The sequence below is a fragment of the Anomaloglossus baeobatrachus genome, chromosome 5, assembly GCF_048569485.1.
Source record: "Anomaloglossus baeobatrachus isolate aAnoBae1 chromosome 5, aAnoBae1.hap1, whole genome shotgun sequence".
Taxonomy (NCBI): domain Eukaryota; kingdom Metazoa; phylum Chordata; class Amphibia; order Anura; family Aromobatidae; genus Anomaloglossus; species Anomaloglossus baeobatrachus.
This window is the reverse complement of record NC_134357.1, coordinates 471,521,962-471,530,749: the sequence shown is the minus strand read 5'-3', so window position 1 is coordinate 471,530,749 and position 8,788 is coordinate 471,521,962. Positions and strand designations below refer to the sequence as shown.

General features: G+C 43.9%; 1 protein-coding gene across 1 annotated transcript in view; it reads left to right on the top strand.

Moving 5' to 3' along the window:
* The first annotated feature begins 382 nt into the window (after positions 1-382).
* The window catches only part of KCNB1 (potassium voltage-gated channel subfamily B member 1), a 177,852-nt gene continuing 169,446 nt past the window's right edge, over positions 383-8,788 (top strand). The window contains exon 1 of the mRNA XM_075350650.1: positions 383-474. The gene's annotated coding sequence lies outside the window, so the exon portion shown is untranslated. The remainder of the gene's footprint in view (positions 475-8,788) is intronic.

The following is an 8,788-nucleotide window of genomic DNA, read 5'->3' as shown; positions in this document are numbered from 1 at the left end:
ATGAGTGTGATATATCCCAGAATGAGGGCCTCCTCCTAGCATTGCGCTGTTAGCTCATAAACTACCATTAACTTTGCTTTAAGGACATCATCCATTAACATCCATTACAGAAGATTAACACCTCGTCAGGCCTAATTGCACTTATTACTTGGAGAAGTAAGTAACTGGGAGACCTAAAAGTGAGAAATCCTCACACCCCAATAAATTATGTATGAGATTCTTTTAATGCATTTCCTTCACATTAAGAGCATTATCTCAGCCTGCCCCCACACATTCCATAAGTTCCATAAGGTGTCATGATGTATCAAAGGTGCATTTTTCCGGAACATCTCCTACTCATCCTACCTTTCAGATTGTACTGTACATTGTGGTACAGAAGCGCAGAATGCAGTAAGGTCAGATATTAGAGTTCCTAACACTCTGTATGGAGATGAGGATATGGTCCAGAACAGCTGAAGCCAGACAGGCAAAGGGGTAAGTATTGTGCACTTTGCTTATCCAGGTGTGCTGTACCTAGATTCATATGTGCTTCTCCCTGCTGACCACTGCCAGGTGACCACAACAGAGAAGACCCTTATAAATGGGTGGCAGTGACAATTTGAACTGGGCTAAGCCAGAACCATCACTCGAGTGTGTGATCTCTGGGAAGAACAGTGTAATATCCCAAAAAGAACATGATGGTGGTGTGTTATCTATTTGATGGAGCCAGCTGGATGTTATCATGGGACACATCAGTTGTTCACGGTGATTTCCTCAAATGTCGTGCTCTGCCTCAAGGAGAGATTAGGAGTTACTCAATGCTCTCTAATTACTCACTATGGGGCCACTAATGACTTTCTAACAAGTCACTAGTCATAACGAGGGGTCACAGATCTAATTTTGAAAAGTTACTTATCAAACATTGAGGAGCCACAGATCACACCCTAAGGAACCACTGATCACACCCTGAGCAACCACTGATCACACCCTGAGGAACCACTGATCTCACCCTAAGCAACCACTGATCATATCCCGAGGAACCACTGATCATATCCCGAGGAACCACTGATCACCCCTGAAGCCACTACTCTTGAGAATCAACTGTTGATTTGTTAATAAACTACAGATCACACTGTGAGGAGCCACTCAGATGAGTGCAAGGGCTGGACAAAAAACACAGGTAGGTGGGGGTTGGGGGAGTAACAAATAGAGATGAATATAAGAGGCAGGATTGTGATATACAAGCAGGTGTGAGATTAACAGATTTGAGTGATATTAACAGGAAGGTTTGGAATTGACAGACAAGAACAGTAGCAGGCAGGGACTGATTATCTGACATACTGATAGGGAATTTAGATTGTGAGCCCCAATGGGGACAGTGTTTCTGATGTATGTAAAGTGCTATGGAAACAACGGCGCTATATACAATGCCTTGCGTAAGTATTTGGGCCCCCTTGAATTTTTCAACCTTTTCCCACATTTCATGCTTCAAACATAAAGATAAAAATTTTAAATTTTATTATGAAGAATCAACAACAAGTGGGACACAATTGTGGAGGTGAACGATATTTATTGCTTATTTTAAATTTTTGTAAAAACTAAATAACTGAAAAGTGGGGCGTGCAATATTATTCGGCCCCTGTAAGTTAATACTTTGTAGCGTCACCTTTTGCTGCGATTACAGCTGCAAGTCGCTAGGGGTATGTGTCTATCAGTTTTGCACATTGAGAGACTGAAATTATTGCCCATTCTTCCTTTGCAAACAGGTGGAGCTGAGTGAGGTTGGATGGAGAGCGTTTGTGAACAGCAGTTTTCAGCTGTTTCCACAGATTTTCGATTGGATTCAGGTCTGGACTTTGACTTGGCCATTCTAACACCTAGATACGTTTATTTGTGAACCATTCCATTGTAGATTTTGCTTTATATTTGGGATCATTGTCTTGTTGGAAGACAAATCTCCGTCCCAATCTCAGGTCTTTTGCAGACTCCAACAGGTTTTCTTCAAGAATGGTCCTGTATTTGGCTCCATCCATCTTCCCATCAACTTTAAACATCTTCCCTGTCCCTGCTGAAGCAAAGGATGCCCACACCATGATGCTGTCACCACCATGTTTCACAGTGGGGATGGTGTGTTCAGGGTGATGAGCTGTGTTGCTTTTACGCCAAACATATCGTTTGGCATTGTGCACAAAAAGTTTGATTTTGGTTTCATCTGACCAGAGCACCTTCTTCCACATGTTTGTTGTGTCTCCTAGGTGGCTTGTGGCAAACTTTAAAAGACACTTTTTATGTATATCTTTTAGAAATGGCTTTCTTCTTGCCACTCTTCCATAAAGGCCAGATTTGTGCAGTGTACGACTGATTGTTGCCTATGGACAGACTCTCCCACCTCAGCTGTAGATCTCTGCAGTTCATCCAGAGTGATCATGGGCCTCTTGGCTGCATCTCTGATCAGTCTTCTCCTTGTTTGAGAGTAAATTTTTGAGGGATGGCCAGGTCTTGGTAGATTTGCAGTGGTATGATACTCCTTCCGTTTCAATATGATCACTTGCACAGTGCTTCTTGGGATGTTTAAAGTTTTGGAAATCTTTTTGTAACCAAATCTGGCTTTAAACTTCTCCACAACAGTATCACGGACCTGCCTGTTGTGTTCCTTGGTCTTCATGATGCTATCTGCACTTTAAACAGAACACGGAGACTATCAGAGAGCAGGTGCATTTATATGGAGACTTGATTACACACAGATGGCTTATATTTATCATCATCAGTCATTTAGGACAACATTGGATCATTCAGAGATCCTCAATGAACTTCTGGAGTGAGTTTGCGGCACTGAAAGTAAAGGGGATGAATACTATTGCACGCCCCAATTTTCAGTTTTTTATTTTTTACAAAAATTTAAAATAAGCAATAAATATCGTTCACCTTTACAATTGTGTCCCACTTGTTGTTAATTCTTCACCATAAAATTTAAATTTTTTATCTTTATGTTTGAAGCCTGAAATGTGGGAAAAGGTTGAAAAATTCAAGGGAGCCGATTACTTTCGCAAGGCACTGTAAGTGAATAAACATTTTTATTATTATCTGCTAGGGATGGAGTTAACAGGCAATAAAGGAATTCACAAGAACGGAATTAAGAAGCAGACATGGTATTAACAGGCATGAATAAGATTATCAGGCAGGGGGTTAACAGGAAAAAATAGGGTTAACAGACAGGGACTGCGCTAAAGGGAACCTGACAGCTGACACATTCTGTCCGATCCATGAATAGCATGTACCAGGCACTGGCTGGTATAAGGCAGGGTAACAGGTAAGAAAGGCAGAGTAACAGGTAAGGATGATAGGGTAACAAGTAAGGAAGGAAAGGTAATAGATACTAAGGGCTGAGCAACAGAAAATGAAGGTGGAGTAACAAGTAAGGAGAGCAGGTTAACAGGTAAAAAGCATCAGAAAAGGAGGGCAGCGCAACGGGTAAGGACTGCAGGATAACAGGTAAGGAAGGCAAGGTAACAAATAAGGAAGGCAGGGTAACAGGTAAGGAAGGCAAGGTAACAAATAAGGAAGGCAGGGTAACAGGTAAGGAAGGCAAGGTAACAAATAAGGAAGGCAGGGTAACAGGTAAGGAAGGCAGGGTAACAGGTAAGAAAGGCAGGGTAACAGGTAAGAAGAGCAAGATAACAGGTAAGGAAGGGAGGGTAACAAGTACGGAAGGCAGGGTAAAAGTCAGGAACAGCATGGTTAAAATAGAAGATAGTGTAACAGGTAAAAAGGGCAGGGTAACAGGTAAGGAACGCTTGGTAACAGGTAAGAAGTGCAGGGTAAGAGGTAAAGAGCATAAGATAGCGAGGGTAGTGCAACGGGTAAGGAAAATGGGCATAGAGTGCAGAAAAAATGTATGGAAGGCAGGGTAACAAGCAAAGAGGGAAGGGTAACAGGTAAAAAATGCAGGATAACAGGTAAGGAGGGCAGGGTAACAGGTAAGAAAGAAAAGGTAACAGGTATAGAGGGCAGGGTAACAGGTAAGGAAGGGAGGGTAACAGGTACGAAGGACAGGGTAACAGGTAAGGAAGGTAGGGTAACAAGTATGGAGGGCAGAGTAAAAGTCAGGAAGAGCATGGTTAAAATAGAGGGCAGTATAACAGGTAAAAAGGGCAGGGTAACAGGAGCTTCTGGTCTACCGCAGAATTTATGACTCGAATTTTGTCCATTTTGGCAGATCCTAAGGAAGCAGAGCTACCAACCTACTAGATTGCTATATTAAGCCTTATTGGTCCTACTGGTGTATACTGGGTTAATAGCAGATCTAAAAGGATCTGTGATGTATAATAGCAGATATAAAATGATTAGTAGGTGCCACTTCTGAGAATTCCATCCACAGAACATTCTTCACACGGCTTGGAGTGGTTTAGTGTATGCTGAATGTTACAGTTCACCCCACCACCATGTATGGTTGTACTGTGGACCTTTTACAGGTATTTATTGGATCTTGATCAGAAATAACAGGAGCACTGATGTTCCTCTTGGATAGCAGTTCTTTCACTCTTTCATCACTCTTACTATTGTGCAGACCTGAGCACTGACCTTAACTGAGGCTGGAGAAGCTACATGATCTTCTGGAGGCATTTGTCACTTCTTGGAGTTGTCTCTTGCTTCTACAGATGTGTGATGTTGAATGATACCTTGAAGTTGGAGGAGGGAAATACTTTTGAACAATATAGTTGAAAATGTGATGTAAATTAATCTCACAGGATATCTAAGTGCACAATTATACCTACTTAAAAGGTAGAAATTGCCCACCTTACCTCTTGAGACCTTGTGCGGCTGCACAGGTGGCACCAATGATATGTCCACCCCCGGAATAGATAGAGCCTGGGGGCAACCTAGCAAAATGCTGGATACAGGAGTAAAAACTCTTCCTTGATCTGATATGAAGGATCAGACATGAAAAGAAAATTCTCACAAAAGGTTAAAACATTTGTTTTGACCTGATCATGAGTGTCACTGTCCGCTTCTACAGCCGGTTTTCTGTACTGCACCTGCTTATGGCTCCATCACTTGAACACAAGAATATACGGCGGTCCTATCTGATGTGCACACAAGAATATACGGCGGTCCTATCTGATGTGCAGCTGGGCCACCTCATCTCTTGGCCCCTTACCAAGTACATGGCACGTACACCCTTGACCATGTGTAGACACTGATAGGACCTCACAGAACAGTCTTTGGAGCACCAAGCACACAACATCTTACAGTCCTATCTTCTCCTGTCAAGAGTCTTAGTGATTAAATGGCCATAAATGAAAGATGTCCACCCGGGAGCAGTGACTACAACATATGGAGGCAGAGATAAGCTCTCTGTACAATGGCCGCACAATAGCAAAGAACGGTCTCAATTTCGTGAACTTCTTGTGGTTCACAATCACTTAGCGAGTGCAGCTCCTCATGGCGCCTACAGTGTAATCGCTCATCATTAGGAGAAACCTTTGTGAATTCATTAACGGCAGAAGACAAGAGATTTCCTGCAGTCGCCCGAATGAATGTGGGTCATAGGCTGCCGCTAGCATTTCATATCTGCTGATTATCTAACACAGAGAGAAGATCTCAGCAATGAGAGGAGAGTGGGGTGCTAGAAAACAGGCACAACGAAAAAACGCTAACTCTGCCGTTCAGTGACCAATAACACACAGAGGCTGACATCTTCTCAATTATTCATGGTCTCCCTCGGGGTGACATCTCCCATCCCAGTGTCCAGCTTTGTTCCAAAAATAGCAACTGCTAGAGATAGTATGAGGTGTGGCCACAGGGGGACGATGTCCTATTGTTGGCAATAGAATATCCTGCAGCCTGCGAGAGAGTAGCTATGGAAGAGAACGGCCACTCAGTGTGCTGGGTCCTCTCTATAGGAGAGTGGGTCTCCACGGTGAAATATTAAAATATGTCTGTGGGTATCCTCTGAGCTAACAGGAGCTGCTAGTATATTGCAGAGTGTAAGGAACAGGTGAAAACATATTGGGGGATGATTGCTAGTGGGTCAAACACCCCCAATGAGCATAAAAGGGAGTCCGAACAAGCCAGTGTAGAGGTTACTGAGGGGGTTCTAGACTCAGAAACTTAAAAAAATGGCATTGACCATGTGGTAGCTTCAAGATGTCTGCGTGCACGTGTACAGAAGTTCATCTATGGGTAGAGCTAGGCCACGATGTGCTGCACTGCTGTCCCACCGATGAAGATAGAGAGGAGTTACAGTGCCAGTCAGCTTTACCCAGGGCCAGAGCTGTATGTGCCCTTCCGCCTCCTCCTCCTAGCTTAATGGGCCCCCAGAGCTGTATGACCTCCCCCCAAGCTGTATGGGCCCCCCAGAGCTGCATGAGCCCCCAGAGCTGTATGTGCACCACAGAGCTGTATGTGTCCACCCAGTGCTGGTATTTGCCCCACCCAGTGCTGTATGTACTCCTGTCGAGCTGTATGGGTCCCCCAGAGCTGTATGGGCCTCCCAGAGCTGTATGCCCCCCCCCTGAGCTGTACGTGCCACCTGGAGCTGTATGCCCCCACTCCAGTAATGTGTATGTCCCCCAGTAATGTGTATGCTTCCCAGTAATGTGTATGTCCCCCAGTACTGTCTAAGCCCCCAAGTAACGTATGTGCCTCCCAGTAATGTCTATGCCCCCCAGTAACGTTTATGCCCCCCAGTAACGTGTATGCCGCAGTAATGTGTATGCCCCTCAGTAATGTGTATGCACCCCAGTAACGTGTATGCCCCTAGTAACGTCTATGCCCCCAGTAACGTCTATGCCCCCCAGTAACGTCTATGCCCCCCAGTAATGTGAATGCTCCCCAGTAATGTGTATGCTCCCAGTAATGTGTATGTCACCATTAACGTGTATGCACTCAGTAATGTTTAATGTGTATGCCCCCTCAGTAACATATATGCCCCTCAGTACTGTGTATGCCCCCCAATAATGTATATGCCCTCCAGTAATGTCTATGCCCCAAGCCAATCCTGTGATATATATATACTGTAGCCCCCAGCCCCAGCCTGTTATGTATATACTGTAGCCCACAACCCCTCCTGTGATGTATACACTGTAGCCCCCAGCCCCCTCTGTGATTATATACAGCAGGGTCAGTGTGCTCTGTGCGCGACCATGTCTGTTAAAGTGACGGCTATCAAGCAGCCCGCTCTGCATAGCCACATGCCCAGGAGGGGCTGGACTGTAGACAAGTGGGGGAGGTGAGATTTCCCCATATTAAAAATATCTCTAATGTGTCTGTGTATGCATATATAATGTGTGTCTATGTATGTCAGTGTATATATTTATATTTTTTCTATGTATTTTTGTGAATTTGTCTAATCATATGTATGTACTAGCTGTACTACCCGGCTTCGCTCGGGTTAATAACTGCTGTTAACAAAATAGAATGTATTAACAAAAATGTATTCTGCACACAAAAAACACAAAACAAATAGATAGAAATGTAATTATTAATTTGTTTATTTAAATTGGCTAAATAATGTGAAGTAATCTTCTACTCCTTATTCGAGAGCCTTTTGATAGACGACATTCTTAGTTCTTCCTTCAGGTGCAAAGACAAACAGATTTTTGGATGTTCCAACTCTTGAACAGGCCACATAAAGTTGACCATGAGAAAAGCATGGAGATTGTAAATCAATTCCAACTACGGTACTTTCAAAGACTGTCCCTGACAAAATTTATTGGTAAATTGGAACACGCGATTTGCCCCCAACAATTTTCGTTTCACTTTTTCCCTATTATGTAGGTAGGGGCAAAATTGATTGGTAAATTGGAACGCGCGGGGTTAAAATTTCGCCTCACAACATAGCCTATGACGCTCTCGGGGTCCAGACGTGTGAGTGTGCAAAATTTTGTGGCTGTAGCTGCGACGGTGCAGATGCCAATCCCGGACATACATACATACACACATACATACATACACGCCCGGGTTAATAACTGTTGTTAACAAAATAGAATGTATTAACCCCCGGGATAGTAACTGTCTCTCTGTTTCTTTCCCATTCTCTGTCTGTCTCCCCCTCTGTATATATCTCTCTGTCTCTCTCTCTCTCTCTATCTCTTTGTCTGTCTGTCTCTTTCCCTGTCTGTCTCTGACTGTCTCTGTCTCTTTCTCCATCTGTCTCAATCTCTTTCCCTGTCTGTCTATCTATCTCTTTCCTAGTCTGTCTATCTATCTCTGTCACTTTCCCTGTCTGTCTCTTTCCCTGTCTGTCTCTTTCCCTCTCTTTCCCTGTCTGTCTATTTCCCTCTCTTTCCCTGTCTGTCTCTTTCCCTGTCTGTCTCTTTCCCTCTGTCTGTTTCCCTGTGTCTGTCTCTTTGTCTGTCTCTTTACCTGTCTTTGTCTGTCTCTTACCCTGTCTGTTTCTTTCCCTCTCTTTCCCTGTCTGTCTGTTTCCCTGTGTCTGTCTCTGTCTCTTTGTCTGTGTCTGTCTCTTTACCTGTCTTTGTCTGTCTCTTAACCTGTCTCTCTCTTTCCCTCTCTTTCCCTGTCTGTCTCTTTCCATGTCAGTCTCTCTCTTTGTCTGTGTCTGTCTCTTTGTGTCTGTCTCTTACCTTGTCTATGTCTGTGTCTTACTATGTCTGTCTACCTCTTTCCCTGTCTGTGTCTGTCTCTTTCCCTGGCTGCATTGTGACACGCCAACATTCCATTTAAGGGCGTGGCTGCGCATTCTTCTGAAGTTCTGGCTGCACTGTGGCTCCCAGCTCCATTCGCTTTAATGGAGGCAGGTTTTTTGGTGAATAACTGTAAAGCGCGGGGTTAAAATGTCACCTCA